At 29.3% G+C, this 17,460-nt stretch overlaps 1 non-coding gene and 1 pseudogene across 2 annotated transcripts; both read right to left on the reverse strand.

The window, feature by feature from the left end:
• Positions 1 to 3,945: 3,945 nt before the first annotated feature.
• Positions 3,946 to 4,018, reverse strand: TRNAR-UCU (transfer RNA arginine (anticodon UCU)). Its single transcript has one exon. It is a non-coding gene; the product is annotated as a tRNA-Arg (tRNA).
• A 7,501-nt stretch (positions 4,019 to 11,519) lies between these two features.
• LOC120086901 (dehydration-responsive element-binding protein 3 pseudogene) lies at positions 11,520 to 12,460 on the reverse strand (annotated as a pseudogene). The gene has a single exon (XR_016532269.1). The product of XR_016532269.1 is annotated as a dehydration-responsive element-binding protein 3 pseudogene (transcript).
• Positions 12,461 to 17,460: the final 5,000 nt, after the last annotated feature.

Raw genomic sequence — 17,460 nt, forward strand, 5'->3', positions numbered from 1 at the left:
AAAAGAAGTAAATTAGTGCTTAGTAAATTTCAGCTTAAACTTGAAAAAGTAGATTGGAGTGCTCGGTAAATAAAAAAAAAAACATCTTATTTTAGATATAATAACTAAAACAGACTTATAATCAATTTTTCAATTTTTTTTAAAATAATGTTTTTTTAAATATAATGACAAAAATAGGATTGGAAGGAAACATTTTCCAAGAATAGATGTTTTGGGAAACTATTGACAAAATTGGGGCAGTGGAATCGTGTACCGGGTACACGATTTCCATGTGGAAAACTCGTGTACCCGGTACACGAGTACTGTTTAATCTAGTCAGCACCATGTCGGCTGACTGGTTGATCGATCAAACACAAACTCGTGGACTCGGTCCACAATTTTCTTTTTTTTCTTTTTTTTAAAGTTTGTTGACTATTTTTTTTTTAATTGTAGATGTACAACAATATTAAAACTTTAGGAATTGGTCCACAAATTCCTTCATTATTAAACTTAATTATATATTTAATCTACAATGAAAACATCTTGCACTCATATTAAAAAAAAAAAACCATGATATTAAAGAATATTTACAATTAGTTCTTTAATTTACAATTTGAAAATGAAAGTTTACATGAAATTTAAAAAACGACCCTCCCTGGCCCTTACCCCTCATGTGGTTGTTTTCATGTCCCTCTAAATTAGATTCACCCTGTTGTCGCTGTCGTCTACGACGAATATGTCTTTGATCGGTGTCAGTAACATTGAGTCGTCTTGTTTGTTGAATAATACTTCTACGTTGACCAATGTTTGCTGACACATTGAACCCAATTCTGGTAAGTTGTTCTGCACTGAATATTGTTGAACATCGCCGATAAAATTATTTTGTACAATAAAAAAATATATAAACAATATTCATATTATATATATGGAAAATGTCTGATTTTAAATCTCTTACCATGTAGTAATAGTAAGCGCCGTCAGGTGTGATAAATCGCCTCGTGATCGAATTGTACCAGGGAAAGTAGTCGTGTTATATAGCTAGCCCATTTGTTAATTCTCCATGTGCACAATGATCATGTCGTCCATGCCAGTAGGATAAATATTTCGCATGGATTCGACGCTAGTCTTGGTCGTGCTTACCTCTCAATTCGATCTGGTATAGTGCTAGGAGTGTATAGGACAACGAAGGTATCGTTTGTCGCAGACCGAACTGTCTCAACACATAGATGATACAACTCTACTATATGGAAGCATATAAGAGGGCTAATGGTCAACTAAATGTCTTCACCATCACGACAATAATCAGGTAAAGATGACCAAATCTGTTGTATGTATGGCGTCCAAATAATCTGATAAAAAATAATAATAAGTATACATATTAAATGTTTTAAATATTCATTTATATACACATTTACTACCTGATTGTGCATCAGCATGTCGAATATTTTTCTATACACGAGCAACATATTTGTTGACTGTTCAGAGGTAGCTAATACACCATTTCATCTAGAATTATAAAAAAATACAATTAATTTATATTCTTACATAAAATGGTAACGAAATAAATATATAAATGAAATAATACCTGGCACTAAGTGGACAATGATCTGAGGTCTATAGTTGGACTTATGATACTATAATTGGAAATCGATCATAAGCCCATACTTGTAATAGTATCAGTGGCCCTGCTATTTCCAACGCTTGTGCATTGGAAGCTCGACAAAGTTCTCTATACAACTATGCAAGATATGCACCACCCCACGAGTACGTACTAGCGTACTCGAAATCAGACAATAGTGGGAGGAACATGAGTTGCACTAGAGTATTTGACTTGTCAGCATATAAAAATCCTCCAATAAGCTGCATGATGTATGCTCGTGCGTACCTACATACGCTGATGTCGTCGGCATCGGGAGATAATTCTAGAAACTGGGATGCCAACCAAGGGATACTCAATCTTGATCCCTTCAGATCCTCTGGTAGAACGCCTAAGAGCTCTTCACAAACGTTCTTTCAGTCATACTATAGTGAACCTGTCAATGGTTGCCCGTCCACTCGTAACCCAAATTGTATGGCAACATCCTGTAGCGTAATCGTACATTCCCCACAAGGCAGGTGAAATGTATGGGTTTCTGGTCTCCAACACTCAACTAGAGTAGTAATAAGGTGCCAATCAAGCTGGATGAAACAAATTTGTGCAACCCCAAGAAAACCTGTCTGCGGAACATATGGAATAATGCGGTGATCAAATGGGATAGTATGCTATGCAGTCGCCTCCCTTCTCCAACAACTCAACACTACTGTGGAAGAACTATCTGTGAACGATGTGTATTTTGTTGGTATAATTATATAGGATTAGAAGAACCAACCCAAACATACATATATTTCTAAGTTTAAATTAGCCCAACAAATAAAAAAAATATAAGACCTAAGATTTAAGATTTATAAACATATACATATAAGATCAACCTAACAAATACATATAAGATCAACCCAACAAATACATATATTTCTAAGTTTAACATACATATATTTCTAAGTTTAAATCAACCCAAACAAATAAAAAAAAAAATATAAGACCTAAGATTTAAGATTTATAAACATATACATATAAGATCAACCTAACAAATATATATAAGATTAGCCCAATAAATATATATATTTCTAAGTTTAACATACATATATTTCTAAGTTTAAATCAGCCCAAACAAATAAAAAATATAAGATCTAAGATTTAAGATTTATAAACATATAAATATAAGATCAGCCCAACAAATACATGTATTTTTAAGTTTAACATACATATATTTCTAAGTTTAAATCAGCCCAAACAAATAAAAAAAAATACGGACGATTATATATTGAAAAACAACTGGAGAAAGAATTTTACCACAGAAGCGTTCGGACGATTTTAGACGGACGAACAAATGGGGGACGATTTCGAACAATTTTGTACAGACAGAGGCGTTTGGAGCAAATGGAGAAACGCAAATGTTATATGACAAACGGACGAACGGTTTCGAGCAAGTGGAAGCGTTTTGATGCACAAGACAAAAGAAAAATGAGAAGATTTCGGAATTTTGGCCGGAGAAACGCAACAAAAGAAGCAAGATTTCGGAATTTTCGAGCAAAATCGTTCGGAAGGCAGAAGGCAGAAGGCAGAAAGCTCTCGGTGAGGAAGAAGAAGGGGCAGGCGGCGATTTATTGGAGAGGAAGTCGTGTATCGGGTACACGACTTAAGATAATTGTGTACCGGGTACACGATTACCTCAGTCAACCCTGCATGACTGCCACGGCAGACTGCACATGCCAGATGGACAGGGACTCGTGTACCCGGTACACGAAGCTAATCGTGTACTGAGTACACGATTAAGGTGTAATCGTGTACCTGGTACACGATTTAAAAACCTATTATTGGGAATATTTTTCCTTCAATCCTATTTTTGGGAATATTTTCCCTCCAATCCTATTTTTGTCATTATATATTAAAAAAATATTATTTTTTAAAAAATCCAATTTTTCTAACATTTTGTAATTTAAAATTTTAAATAATTATTTAGTATGATAAATTTGGTTTGTTGTAGATTAATTTTTAAATATTAAATAAAATAGCTCTATTTAAAAATATAGATATCTGGCATTTTTAAAAAAAAAAAAAAAATTGATGCATTTCACTCCTGATTTAGAGAATCTAAAAGCTAATAGAATACCACTTTTAAAGTAAATGTGAAATTAACGTGTTTGTTAAAAATGATTTTAACAGATTTAATAAAATAAAAAAATGATTAAATTTTTTTTCTAAATGACATTTTGACGCAACTAATACAATATCAAACCTAGCCTAAAAAGGCTAGAGTTTAAGAAAATTTTTAGAAACCAATAGTTTAAATATATTTTTCAATAATATATTCTTTTCCCTAAACTTAAACTAAGATTATTGCAAAAATGTTGAAAAAAGAAAATATGCACGCCCAGTGGGACTCGAACCCACAATCGCCTGATTAGAAGTCAGACGCCTTATCCATTAGGCCATGGGCGCTTTTGTTTTACAACCCCACACCTTATATATAATTTCTAACATTTTATTTAATGGTTTTATTATTATTATTATTATTTTTCAACTTTAAACTTTCGATTTCATCTCCAGAAAATATATGAAAATTTTAACATATTTGATTTTAAACTTTAAAAAATTTTACACTTTTCACCTCAATCAAACAAATTTTCATTTGAGTTATAGAAAGTATTTTGATATATTTTCAATGAATCATGAAACATATCGTATAATAAATATTTTGCAAAGAAAAACAATAAGTTAGCTTCTTTTTCATTTGGTTGATATCTATGAGTTTTAACAAAGGTTAATTTGTTCAAAGTTTTATAGCATTGAAACAGTGAGCTTATAGAGATTTTTACTTTATATTATTATTAATGTTATAGTTAGTGGGTGTCAAATTAGAAATTAAACTACCTTGGAGAACAAATTCTCTAATTTACTTTCCAAATTTATAAGAATTATATAAATTTTGACTGTTATTCTTTTGGTGTCTTAATTCATTCTTTTAATTCTATCAATTATATGTCATGTAACGTTACTATTGTTCAATGTAAACATTCACACACAAAAAAAACATAGAAAAAAGTCAAAAAGTCATAGATTGGATTTAATATGAAGTAAATTTAAAAAACACCCAGAGGATCTAAAACATCCCTTTAATTTCACTTTTCATTACACTTTAGATCTTTTATTTCTATACTCAAATTTTAGAAAAATGTTGTTATTGTTATAAGAGATTGTAATTACTTTTCATTACATTTTAGAAGTTGTACTTATCAAATTTTATAAGAGAATAAGCATATTTAAAATTGAATTCCATAAATGAAAAAAGTTAGGTTGATATTTACTTATTTGAAAAATTTTTGGTATTTTATTTTAAAAAAATAGTAATAATAAAGATGGAAAATGCACTTAAAAAGGTTAGGGTTGGTTTGTAGGCATTCTAAAGAAATAATTTTGAAAATAAGGGATTAAAAAAAATAAAGTTATATTTCATGTTTACATAGATATGTTTGGTAGTAGGTTCAAAAATTAAATTTCAATTTAAACAATTTTTCAAAATGTGTTTGATAATATATTTATAAACCATAAAACTAATTATAGTTATTCATTAAATATTAGGTTGAATATAAATTATCACTAATATTGTAATATTATATGATATATAATATATTATATAACATATACTTTAATTATACAAAAATAATTGAGTTAAGAAATTACAAATTATTTTTTTTAATATAATTATACATAAAGTTTTGAATTCAAAATCTAGATACACATAAAAATCTTGTTTTCAAATTTTGCATCGTTTACATCACATAATCCAAACATATTTCCTGCACTAAGTAAACCAATAAAACAAAATCGGAATTATTTGCTAAAACCCTTAGGTTCGTTTCGAAGCCATTTTGTTTTTTGTTTTTTGTTTTTGTTTTTTAAAACTAAGCTTATATCATCCACATTTCTTACAATGATTTTTTGTTGGAAAGGTATCAGCACGCAGCGGAAGCGAACAAGATCGATAAACACTCTAATTCATTAATTTTGGCAGAAAATAAAAACATGCTAAAACAGAGTTTAATGAGTTTCAAGAACATACCTTTGAAGAACCATTGAAATCTCTATTTCCAGCTGTAAATTCTTCCAAATCTTTGTGTAGACCACTATAAGATATTCCCTACTATTCTCTTAGTGCTCTAGATTGAGTTGTGGAACTCAAAATAAGTTGGAATCAAAAGGAATTTGGAGAAAGCTCACTGGAACAACCCAAATGAAGAACATCTTCTTCTATCCGAATTTTTCAGAAAAATTCATTCGGTTGCCTCTCTTCAACTTCACTCCAATCTCTTCAATATATTGTAGACTATCATGCAAAGAGATTTGTTGCATTGGATGCAGCTCATGCTTGGAGTAAATGAAGGTTGAAGAAGTGGGTTTCATTATGAGCAACTTGAAGATGAACATGAAAAATCTAATTTTTCATTTTTTGTGTTTTTCTATTTCCAAAATCTATTTTGATTTTAAAATCATATTTTATTTCTAAAATCAAAATTTATTAATTTGACAAATTAATTTCATAAATTAATTTTCTAATAAAATTAATAAATAATTATTTAAAAATTTTAAATAATTCTAATTAATTTAATATCCAATATTAAATTAATTTTTACACAAATTCATCTTCATATATTTAAATCATATTTAAATATATATTCTTCAATTCCGTTTATTCTAATTTGAACGCTTTAAATTAACTTATCATGATACTCTAGAGCTAATCCATTTCTGAACTAGTAGGGGGACCTCGTGGACCTACAGATCATAAGCTCCAGTGATTCGAGATTAATCGACTAAACTCATTAGACTGATCTAACCCACATTCGTTAACTAATGGGTCACTCCACTAAAGCCCATAGTTGAACTCCCCTCAATGTAGATATATTATGTCTACTCGATATAACCATGATTAGTAAGTCAACCCTTTACAAGTTGTTCATAATAACGGCTAGGTCAAATCTCTGTTTACCCCCGAAATTACCTCTTGTTCCTTAAGTCTCCATGTATCCCCTAATAAACAATTGTTTTGTGATCCAAGCACAAAACCGAGTCCCTCTCGGGCCAATGAGAGGGCGAGACCCCTTGTTCAAGACCTAGAATCAGCACTTAAGGGAATAATCTTTCTACTATCCCTAAAAGCAGGTAGGAGTGAATTCCATCTTGCACCCTATGTCCCTAACTATCTATCTTACCCCTGAAATGGGAGTCTTATTGAGCCGGCGCTATTGAGTCAACCCTCATCTATGCAAATCTAAGGGTAATCCCGAATAAACAGAAGTTCATAGTTAGCTCAAGATTAAGGTCAAGTTATCTAGATCATCGTTTTGAAATAGTCAGTCTTAAACAGTAAACAACGTTATAAAGTAAGAGTGACTAATTTTGTAGTCTGATCTTGTACAAACCCTTTTGCACAAGGACACCCCCACTCTTCATGTCCAACATGAACGAATTAGGATCACTTCGTTTGTAGCACTTTAAACTCCTTGTAACAACTACAGAGTGGGCCACATCTAATAGTGTTACTAGAATAAAGTACCCAACCTTATTCATATACTATAGATCACTTTGATTATTTACTCGAACCTAATCCACCTCTATGTCTCTACATAAAGTTCAAATACTCATCCAATAGTCAAGGGACTTTCAGGTTTATTGGATTTCTATTAAGCAAAACGACTATTCAATAACACCTTATTGAACTTTCAAAATAAGTTTCATTGTTTACATACCACGAGTTTTAGGACATAAAACCCAACATTTTCATATTTTTTTAAATACAATGGTTGAATTCTTAACTAAATTCCAAAAACAAAAACAACTTTTTGAAAGTTATTGTTTTTAGTTTTCAAAACTTGGCTTGATTTTTTAAACAATTGGTAAAAAGTAGATAATAAAAAAAGAAATTTGGAGGTATAAATAGTGTCTATAAGCATGGGCGGAACCACATAGGGGCACGTGCCCCCTCAATTTATCCGTCTTTTTTATTTTTAATATAAATTATAAAATAATATATATAAATATATATAAAACAGTTCAAGTTAAGTAATAAAAATAGTGTTGGTTTGTTAGCATGTAGTTAGAGATGTCCAATTTTCCCGCGAAGACGGGGCCTCGCGGGGATTCCCCGATTAGCCGAGGAATTGGAGAGGATGTGGGGAAAAAAATTCTCGTTGAGCTAAACTGGGTAGAATCCCTGTCCTCGCCCCCGCCCCGTTCTCCTTCCCTGCCCTGACATATTTATTTAGTATAGTTATCTAATGTTATGTTGTTATTATTATTATATAAATATTACATTTAAATTTTAAATTTGATTATAAGATAATGAATATGTTTAAATTGAATATTTAAATTTAGATTATATATGTGAATAATTTGATTTATATTTATTTCTTTCTACTAAAAAAAATTATTTATTTTTTAGGCCAAAATTTGAGTAATCTTTAAATTCAAATTATCATGTAAAACTAACCATAATAAAAAAAATTGGTGATAAAGTTAATTATTTAATTAAAATTTGTTCACATTAACGATTTAAATTAATTGGTTTTTTTTAAAAAAAAAAAGAAATGGGAAAAAATTCCCCACGGGGAACCTGATTCCCGCGAATTCCTCGCGGGGAATCCCCGCCCTGATCCTTGTGGGAAGTTTCTAGGGGATAGGGAATGAAGTGGGGAGTGGGGATGTGGATGGAGAATGACATCCCTCGCTTTACCCCGCCTCGTGGACATCTCTACATGTAGTGTTGTTTAGTTGGCAGTAGATATGAGTTTGGCACTTACTACTTTTAACATTTTATTTCAGACTTTTATATGAGTTTTTACCCAAAAAATTAATCTCTAATGGGCTTTTAAAGTCCAACTCATGTAAAGAATAATAAAGGAAAGTAAGTCAAACAATGTGACATTTAAAATATAATAATGTGTCTTTTTTTTAATAAATAACGTGAGATTTATAATATTATAATTGTCGTTTTTAATAAATATTCAAACAATATATTTTTTTTACTAGCAACAAGACAGGACAGTATATAGACTTTTTCCTTCTTTTCGAAATTCACTTTTAAATCTCAAGAACATTCGATTAAAAAGATATTTTTGTACATAATTTTTATATTCACATTACACTTCATATATTTTTATTTGTTTCCATGTTATTTTTACATTCACATTTACTCACATAGGTTTTTAAAATTAATTTCAGAGTTCAAGCAAAAAGATTATTTGCTGTCCGTCGTTTAGATATACAAACTTGACAATCAAGTTTTAAAATCTTCTTAAACTTTAAGTTTTTATGCCTTTTAAATCTATATAATAAAATGTAATGTTCTTATTATTAATATTTTTGTAAAGTTAATTCAAAATTAATATAGAGAAATATTATAAAAGAAAAAACAACAATATAGACGGTAGAGGTATCATCTTCAAAGAAGAAAAATGTTTTGGATTATGATCAATCTTATACAGAAATCAATCTAGAAAAACTACATGCACATCCTGACTAAGAACCAAAGTTTATGATTATAATTATAATATTCAAGATCAAGTTCATATAACATATTTACTAAAAGATCCTTGTCAACCTCGAAATCATATTTTTCCACTTAAGAATTTTGGTACAAAGTCAAGACAATTTAATATAACTTGGTTAAGTGAATATTCTAATTAGTTAGAATATAGCATTTTAAAGGATGCTGCATTTTATTTATATTGTTATCTATTCAAACCAGAAATAAGTAAAAAGTCAGGATTGATTTTAAAATATGAAAACTTGTAAAGGACAATTATAAGATAATAAATTAGTTAATATATAAAATTATGAATATTTTTTATATTTATTTATATATATATTTGTTAGGCCGAATATATAGTACTCCTATATAAAATTGTTAGCTCTGTATGTGTCTATAAGTTTAATGTTAAAGAACAAAAAATAATTAAGAAATGGGACTAATATTTCAACTAAATTTTAATACCACAAGCGCGAGTGAGTTTAGTGGAAATCTGAACCCATCTCCCATTGTGAAGCCGGCAACGTGAACAAGATATTAAATTAATGGTGCCACATCATCCCACGTCAAATAAGGAAAACGTTTGGATTTTTAAATTTTTAAATTTTTTATGTATTAATTTAATAAGAATTTCCCTACAAAATCATCCTTTTTGTCTTTATCGGTAAAGTCTAGGGGTCCCACTAACGGTACATTTGACAAATCCTAATTCCCGTTCCGTCATCTTCACCACTCATTCTCTATCCCTTCCTCCCAACACCAACGGTACTTTTTTCTTCTTCTTTCAAACCTATCTTTTTAATTCAATCCATCGACTTTTATAATGATAATTGATTCTTTAAATTAGATTCGAATTAGTGGTACTCTATTTTTTTAATTTTATAATTATTATCCTATAATTATGGTTTATTTCTTAAATATATCTTAATAAAATTTTAAAGTCTCTTTCATCTTTGAATATTTTCAAATTTATTATTGACATATTAAAATTCTCAATTAAGTTGGGTGTGTTTGGGACAAAAATTATTCTAAAACTATAATAACCACTTCTTATTATGGTAAATACTATTTTGTAATCTCCAATTAGCTACCGTCAACACTATTTCAAAACCCTCATTTGTTAAAGTATTTACTATTTGCTATCGTTTTTATTATTTTACATTTATCATTTTTTTTTATTCATTGCTATATTGTTTACTATTTCCTTCTCAAACTAAAATAATTTATACCTCAAATACATATTATTATAACCCAACTATAATAACCTAAGACTATAATAACCGACGTCATGCTTCAAACGCCCTTTAAGAAGTTGAAATTTTATTGTTCTGTTTATTATAGGGTTGGCAACGGGGTCGGGGCGGGGTGGGGGAGGGTCCCCCGTCCCCGTCATTTGTTCAGGGACGGGGGCGGGGATTCCCCGTCGGGAAACGGATTCCCGCGGGAAATCTCCTATTAGATCCGTGGGGATTTCCCATTTTTTTCTTTTAATTTTTTAAGTTCAAGCTTAAATTTAGAATTTATATATTCAATATTGGGCTTAAAGTCTATAGTATACATTATAAACATACATATAAATAAGTTATTTTATATATTATAAATATATATTTATAAAATATTAAAAATATAAATATATAAAATCGGGGTCAGGGTCGGGCGGGGATACCATCCCGGTCCCCGCCCCATCTCTGGACGGGCCTCGGAAAAATTTTCCAATTTGACCCCATCCCCGATCAAATCGGGGATTCTCCGCCCCAATCGGGGCGGGGCCCTGCGGAGAATTTTGCCAACCCTAGTTTATTATATGTAGATATTATAGCATTGTTATAGTTAAATATATCATAATTAGTTATTAAAATTAATTTTCACTAAATACATTCACACTCTAATCTTTAAAGACTTCGAAAATATAAGTCCTTATCATCCACACTCTAATCTTCTCTAGAATAATCACATAAACCGTTGGAGCCATATTATGACGATGGATAAAGTGTGTTTAAGAAACATAATAATTTTTTTATAACTTTTTGTTAGCAAAGTTTTCGATGTTTTTACGAAATAAGGCAATTGATAAATTTAAGTATATTAATTCAAAAATTGAGAATCTTAAAAGACTAAGGACAAATATGATAATTACCTAAAAGTATTGGATAATTTGTTATGTGTTTGATATTTTTTAAATATTAAAATTAATTTTCACTAAATACATCCATTCTTCAAATTAAACCGAGAATTTTTTTTCAGCGGTAAAGGTAAGTACAGTTTTAATTCATTTTAAAGATTGAGATAAAAAATACGAAACAAACTAAATAAGTCGATCTAAATTATATATTTTAGGAAGCATTGATCTAAATTATTAGTTGTGTAGTCATTGTTTTGAAAATTATTGAAGTCCAAAATTAGACAACCTGAAAATTAAGGATTCGAATAACAAATTTATCTTTGTGTTTAATTTCAATACATTTTCCACATCTTACAAATTATCAATTAAATTATTCCTCACTAAAATAAATAAGGAAAAAGAGTAAAATATTTTTACAGACGTGTAAGTAAAATTTAAATAACCTTGATTACTACTGACTAATGACTATTACCGCGTGAAATGTCACCAATTTTACCCCGGGTAATTAATCCCAAAGAACACCGTAAAAGCTGCTCGGGTAAGAACTTTCCTCCGCCGTCGTTTGGTCGGAAAAATAACCGCAATCGAATTCCGCCGCCAACGGCATTGCCACGGACTCCCACCATTCCCATGACTCACTAACCAATCTGAAATCCTTCAGCGACTCAGTACCAAAATCGTCTTCTATATTCGGCAACTCGACGATCTCACTCAGCTCCTCCTCCTCCGACGGCGACGGCAATGCAGCGGAATTCAAATTGACCATCGCCGCAGCTTTGGCGGCGGCAGCCTGAACGTCGTGCGGCATAAGCGACGCGGGCCGAGGTAAAAACTCTGCAAGTTCAGGGTAATTGAGGATGGCAGAGTCGCCTTTGATGCATAAAGCCGCTGCGTCGTGTGCACGTGCTGCCATCTCCGGCGTCGGGAAAGTGCCGAGCCAAATTCGGGAATTCTTACGCGGTTGCCGGATTTCTGATACCCATTTTCCCCAACTTCTCTTCCGTACGCCCCGGAAAACCGGATGTTTGTTGCAGTCTCTTGGTCTCTTGCCGGTCGGAGTAAGGGGAAGAGGGTTGCGTTTGTTTTGGGGGTTTGAATTCTTTGGTTTTGCCATAATTTGTAAAGAGAGAAAGTGGGTTTAATTTGTTTATATGAAGCTCTGTAGGAATACAGCAATGGCGGATGTGAGAAAACAGAGAGTGGAGGCTTTTGTAGGGAATGTCGTCGGGGCCGCTCTTTCGAAAAAGACATTTTTTTTTTCCTTTCAAATTTTAGTGTGACTAAATGGACACTGATGACGTGACCATTTTAAGTTAAGTGACAAAAAAAATGATTTATAATTTTAGGAAAAAATTAACCAATTAAAAATTATCGCGTGAGTATTTATTTTTGTTAAAAAATTATTTTTTGATGTATAGAGAAAGAGAGCATGGAACTAAGTTGCACCTAAATATTGTTCATAATTTTATATTAATTATCTACTACCATGATATTAAATTTTTCCCCATCTCTTCTCTCTAATTTTTCACTTATCGTTATTGTTGTCACATACTTGTCCATTGCTCGAAGTTGAATGATCACATTTAGAATGAATTGAAAATTTTTAGTACTTTAATAATCCTCTTTTTACACTAACATCTTTTCTTTCGTAAAAAATTATATAATGTTGTTGAACCTCACATTATTTTTAAATAACGTTGATGTGACAATCAATTAATGGAAGTATATCTACACTATTTGTCGTATAGACAACTTTTCAATAATGAATAAATATCTTCACATCAATTTTAAATAACGTTGATGTGACAATCAATTAATGAAAGTATATCTATACTATTTGTCGTATAGACAACTTTTCAATATTGATCATTATAGTATTGTAATTGGGAAAGGAAGGAAGAAAAGATAGAGAGAAGAAGGAGATAGATCATGTTATGTTAGTAGTCTCATCAATAAGGAGTATATAACATTTTTAGATGGTTGTCTCTAAATTTAAATTTGAACCATCATCAAAGTTCATATTTCAATATGTTAACAACCATATTAGTATTGTTTTAGGTCAATTAGTAGCAAAATGCCTACAGACTATTTAAAACCAATTATTTATACAAACTTCATGAATTAAAATGTCCATTTTAAAAGTTCAAAAATCAAAATGTATATTTTAGAATATTGTTTTTCAAAGTGTAAAGACTAAATAATATAATTCTGTAAGTTAAATATGATGTAAGAAATTTTTTTAAATTGCCACAAAGATTAAATTAAACACGATATCAATAGACAAGCTCTTAATTTATTTTTGTTACGAAATTGTATAGTATGATAAAGATAGGGAAAAAAAGCATCATGAGAATTAATAAAAATAGAGAAACAAGGACCATGCATCAAGTGTTTTGTCATATCGATTAAATTGGTATAAAATTGTTAAAAGTGAATTTAGTCCATCGACATTTGAGGTGGAAGAATCAGACATCCGACCTCGAAGTTGACTGTACAAATTTAATTTCATGTCAATTGAGTTATGTTCATTTTAGCAATAACTAATTTATATTACTTCTCTCGAGATTTAAAATTTAAATCTTCATATCTCATTCGTCTAATAAAAAATGGTACTAGCTGATTCATTGATACACAATATTTGAATGTAATAATTTTTTTTAATTACTATTATTGAAGCTAAAAAGTACATCGATGAATCAAGATCTACAACAAAAGATATTATGATTATAGTTGAAAGACATATGGTAATGTGCATAAAGACCTAGGAGAATCTTGTAATTAATAATATAGTCGTAACCTAAATAAACAATTATAATACTACCCTTTTAAACGAAAATCAAAAAAGAAAAAACAACTCTGTTATATCTCATATATATGATTCGTTATCTAACAATTTGTATGGATTGTTTTGAAATATAATAATATTCTTTTATATGTTTTATATTTATTTGCACTGTCTTTGGTATCATAGAGTAATAATTATAAAAATTATTTCACTAATACATATGATCTCGAATTATTGATGATTAGAAATGTGTCGATTTTGTCGAAATTGGTCTCGAATAATAATAATAGTAATAATAATTGAAAATTATTATAGTTTTGCCATGATTTGATCATATATTTTCTTGTTATATTATTTGCTAGTGGCTTAATATCTGCAATGCACGTGGATTATTTTGTGATTGCAAAGAATCAAATATTGCATTTTCTATCTGCATTATGCTTATATATGATTTTGTTATTTATAATTATAATAAGAACATTTGTATGATTTCTTCTTTTAATTAATAAAAGTTAAAAAAAAAATTAACCTATAAAAATATTGAAAAATCAATTTTATTTTATAAACTTGTCAATGGTATCAATTTTGGACTCATCTCATCAAAATACACTTCAAACTTAGTAAAGTGTTCGCAATTTGTAAATCTTAATTGGTCCAATTTTGGCTACTTCATCTATTAATTTGAAAAAAAAAAAAAAAAAAACAGCATAAAAATCTTCATAAACCTTTAGATCTAATAAATAAAGGTTTGCACAAAATAAGTTTAACCAATAAACAAATTAATCACTAAAAAGCCCTATTTAATATCTTTTGGTTCGTTTGATAATAATTTTGTTTTTTATTTTTATTTTTTGAAAATTAAATCTATAGACACTACTTCTATCTGCAAATTTCTTTCTTTGTTATCTATTTTTCACTAATGATTTAAAAAAACTAAACCAAATTTTGAAAACTAACAAAAGTTGTTTTTGAAATTTGGCTAATAATTCAACCATTGTACTTAAGAAAGATGCAAATTATTATAAGAAACGTGAATAAAATAAGCTTAATTTTAAAAAACAAAAACAAAAAAATAAATAATTACCAAACGGGACATTCATTTTATGTTTTTTGTTTTTTAAAACTAAACCTATAGACACTGCTTCCACCTCCAAATTTCTTCTTCATTATCTACTTTTTACCAATGGTTTAAAAAACTGAACCAAAATTGGAAACTAAAAAAAGTAGCTTTTCAAATTTTATTTTTGTTTTGGAATTTGGCTATTGTACTTAAAGATGCAAATCATTGTAATAAATTGAGAGGAAATAGGCTTAATTTTCAAAAACAAAAAACAAAAGGGCTACCAAATTGGCCAATTTTCTTTCATTTTCTTATAACAATTTACATTTTTCAAGTACAAGAGTAGAATTTTTAGGCAAATTTTAAAAACAATAACAATTTTCTTAAACAATTAGGTTTGTTTGGTAACGATTTGATTTTTTAATTTTTGTTTTTGAAAATTAAGCATATAAATATTACTTTCACCTCCAATTTTCTTTATTTGTTATCTATGTTTCACCAATAGTTTAAAAAACTAAACCAAAATTTGAAAACTAAAAAACATAACTTTTAGATACTTGTTTTTGTTTTTAGAATTTGGCTAAAAATTCAACTATTGTATTTAAGAAAAATGCAAATCATGGTAAGAAACAAGAAGGAAATAGACTTAATTTTCAAAAAACAAAAAACAAAAACAAAATGGTTACCAAACGGGCCTGAAACGATTGTCAAACGAGATCTAAAAAGACTCAAAATTTCAAAAATAATAAATGAAACAGTTACCAAATATTGTCAAAATAATGGTAAAAAGGGGCCCAAATAATAATTTTGTGAAAGGACTGACAAGAGAAATATAAAAAATTAAAGTTCATTTGGAAAAATGTCAAAAAGGTTTCAAAATTATAAAAATAGCAAAATTAATAAATGACAAAACTACCCTAAAACAACAAAATTAAGTACAAATGAGAATGTAAATATACTCTGTTTCAAAAACAACTCGAATAATATAAATACACTCTACCTAAACATTTCAGAACCACAAATACACAATATCTAAACATTCCATAAGCAAAAATTTGAAATCACCTTGTATGATCCTTCACGCTTCCAACTGCCTATAGAACGTGTGTATGTGAGGGAAGATGACAACCAGGCGGTGGGTCATTAGAAACTTATGGATGTTCACAATGGCGAACTTCTTTCAAGGTGAGAAAGAACAAAGTTGATTTTATCAATGAAGTTGTTGGTGGTGAGTGGGTATTTGAAGGAATTGCAACTTCAGCACAATGTGACTATTGGAAATACGATTGCGTTTGACACCAAACTAGTTGTAGGGAGTTTAATCGTATTCATTCCATGTGACCATTTTGCTCATAGGATATTGAAAGTCAACATTAAATACTATCAATCACATAACGTTATTGTTGAAAACAAGGTTCAAAGTAGAAACAAAAGCATGAAACATGTGTACGAGCGAAAAAGGTTGGCGATCTGGCAAGGTGGTCACCAAAAGCTAGCTAAGACGATGGAATTCAAGAAGGGGTTGTTAAACCAACAATCGCATACATGAGATAAGGAGAAAAAGAGATTTTGGGAGACGACTAAGTGAAGAAGATGAGATTTAGAATTTTCTGTTATCTTATTCTAATGAGAATGACAATGCCAATGATAATAATAATAATAATAATATTAATAAACTAAACGATATATATATATACACATACATATACATACATACATACATATACGCACATGTTTCAGACATTTAAAAATTCTCATTCATATGTTTCTTTTTAAGTACAATAAATCATTTTTACGTGTTTCTATATGAAAAATTGAAAACATAAAAAATATGAAAAAAAATCAAATTAATTTGATAACAATATGTGTAAAATAATAATTAAAAAAATATTTAGATACAACTGAATTTGTAACAAACATTTAAACAAAACAAAAGTTAGTTTGATAAACTCAAATATGATAATAAAAGATAAATTCAAATATAAATTGGAGAGAAAAATCATGAAGTTTTTGTTTATTGTGATTAATTCGATAAGTAGGTTAGATAAAATCTAATTTGATAACAAAATATAAATTCAAATATAATTCGAAGAAAAAAAAATAAAAAAAAAGAGCTCGTTTATTTACCACTACACTTTATTCATACTTTCATTTTCATTTAAGTTTCAACAATTACATTGTATTTATAACTTCATCAACCACAAAACAAAAACTACAAAAGAAGCCTAACTCGTTGTAGAGTCATAGCAAAAACAGTAAGATTCCAAAAGTGAATACTTATTTGTTTGTCAAAAAGAAAAATTAATGGTATAATAATATAATAAGATGATAATGAATAAAATGTGATTAAAAAAAAATGATAATATTTAAATGAAATATGTTGTTTGTT

This window comes from Benincasa hispida, chromosome 9 (assembly GCF_027475165.1).
Source record: "Benincasa hispida cultivar pf3 chromosome 9, pf3_genome.v1.1, whole genome shotgun sequence".
NCBI classification, from domain to species: Eukaryota; Viridiplantae; Streptophyta; class Magnoliopsida; order Cucurbitales; family Cucurbitaceae; genus Benincasa; species Benincasa hispida.